Source organism: Nelumbo lutea, chromosome 1 (genome assembly GCF_056320005.1).
Source record: "Nelumbo lutea isolate HS-2025 chromosome 1, American lotus-T2T, whole genome shotgun sequence".
NCBI lineage: Eukaryota > Viridiplantae > Streptophyta > Magnoliopsida > Proteales > Nelumbonaceae > Nelumbo > Nelumbo lutea.
In genome coordinates, this window is record NC_142684.1 from 162,839,125 (window position 1) to 162,841,480 (window position 2,356).

Consider the following 2,356-nt stretch of genomic DNA (forward strand, 5'->3'; position numbering starts at 1 on the left):
TTGAAAAATATCAAGGAAAGGCAATGACAATGTTCATCGTCTTCCTCTTCCTCTACTAGGGATGACAATTTCGTGGGAATTTTCGGGTATCCAACCCACCCCGACCCTAATAGGACCCGTTTATCAAAACCCTATAGGGTTTGGGATTTTAGATTAAAACCCTATAGGGTTTGGGACGGGTTTGGGTTTTGATTTTAGGGTATCTAATACCCGATACCCGATATGCATAAATATGAACATATTATATTATATATCATGCACAAATTTATAAATTTTAAGTACTAAGATAATTATTCCATTATTAATATTTTATTTGTATAAATTTCTTGGGACTAAAATCATCATTTTATGTAAAATTGGATTTCATAGATTGCTTATTTCATTTAGTTATAAAATGCTAACTTTAAATATTATTTCTTTTAATCTTTAGTTGGAATTGTTAATCATATGCATGCATTTATTATTTTAATGAACACAAAAGTTAATAAAATCTATTTTATTTCATTAAATAACACAAAAGGCAAGATGGCTTAGTGGCTCAAAGTAGTGTTAAGAGATTTGGCGCTATTATTAGTTGACTCAATTTTATGTACACTATAAGCATTAAGAAACTTTTTTTAGGTAGAAAACGTTTGGTCAAGGGGTTTAATGGGTGGGATGGGTCGGGACGGGTTTGCAAAATTCAAAGTAAAAGTTAAATGGGTTTGGAATCAAGGATACATAGGCGGGTTTAGGAATGGGTAGGGCAATTTGCATGAGTACCCCACCCGTTGCCATTCCTATCCTCTACCTCTGCGATTGTTTCTAACAGGTGGTTGGACAATACACCCTGCCAGGTGCGAAGCTAGTGCGTGATAAACTGGTGACAAGCCAGGATGCAGTGGCGAACATTTGATGAAGTAGCTAAGCTCTGGTGATGGAGGCCTGAATTCCCTCGAATTTTACTTACCTGGGACGGAGCCTTGGTGATCTGAGAATCGATGAGGATTCATCTTCAGCTTTCAGTTACTACAACAACAATTGATTAGGTGAATTCCCGACCATCTCCGCGCATAGTCATTGCCTCATGGTGGCCTGCACTTTTAGAATTTCGATGATCTGATTCATCAGCTTGTCTCCGATCTCGAATCGGGCTCGCTAGACCTGCAGAGGCAGGCGGCCATGGAGCTTAGACTCCTCACCAAGAACAAGTAGGAAAATCGCCTCAAGATTGCTTGTGCTGGGGCTGCAAGGCCTCTAATCTCTCTTGTCTCCTCTTCTGATGCTCAGCTTCAAGAAAAATACTGTCACTGCTCTGCCTCTCGCAGATCGAGAAGAACAAGACTGTAATTGGATGGTCCGGTGCCGTCCCACTTCTAGTATACCTATTGGAGAACAGTGGTTCTCGTGGGAAAAAGGACACATTAACAACTCTTTATTCATTGTGTTTGATGAAGGAGAACAAAGTCAGAGCTATTCAAGCAAGGATCATGAAACCACTTTGTTGAATTAATGGCAGGTCTCGAGTTCGGTATGGTAGATAAAGCGGCTTTTGTGTTGAGCATCTTGGTCTGTACTAGATGCGAAAACCAGTTTGGTCGATGAAGGCAGCATCCCCATACTGGTAGAAATCATGGAGGTAGGGACACAGAGACAAAAAGAAGTCGCGACGGATATTCTTTTGCAGATCTATGAGGATAACTTTGTTTACCGAACCATGGTAAGTTGCGAAGGGGCAATACCGCTGTTAATGGCTTTGTCTCAGTCCGGCACGACTTGCGCTAAACAAAAGGTTGGTGAAACAAAGGAAGACGATGAACAGTCTCACTGCCCTTCCTTGATATTTAAAAAAAAGGTTACCTTATTTTTGTTATTTTATAAAAATATTATCTTTTATTGATATTCAGGGCAAAAAGTTGCCCTTATCTACTAGGAACCCTTTATCAATAAACTTGTCTAAATTTAACACTAAGAGGGTGTCAAATTACAACATTTGAACTTAAATCACAAAATTGGAAATTTAAAAAAGTGAAATGTTTTGGCACACAGAAATATTCTTTTATAGTTACAATTAGAGGTGGCCACAAGCCAAGTTCTTCACGAGCTATTCAAGCTCAGCTCGACTTGGTTTCAATCGAGTTCGAGCCGAGTTCGAGCCCAATTTATAGGCTCGATTAATAAACAAGCTGAGCTCGAGCCTAATAGAGCTCGGCTCATGAGGCTCACAAACCAAATACGAATATATATATATATATATATATATATATATATATATATATAATAAAAGTATCATAATTCTTTATTATTGTAATTCTTAAATTTTTAAATATCAAATAAAAAATATTTTTTATATATAACTTTTTATTTTTATAAAACA

At 37.5% G+C, this 2,356-nt stretch overlaps 1 pseudogene; it reads left to right on the forward strand.

The window, feature by feature from the left end:
• The first annotated feature begins 940 nt into the window (after nucleotides 1-940).
• Nucleotides 941-1,900, forward strand: LOC148878826 (U-box domain-containing protein 2-like; annotated as a pseudogene).
• Nucleotides 1,901-2,356: the final 456 nt, after the last annotated feature.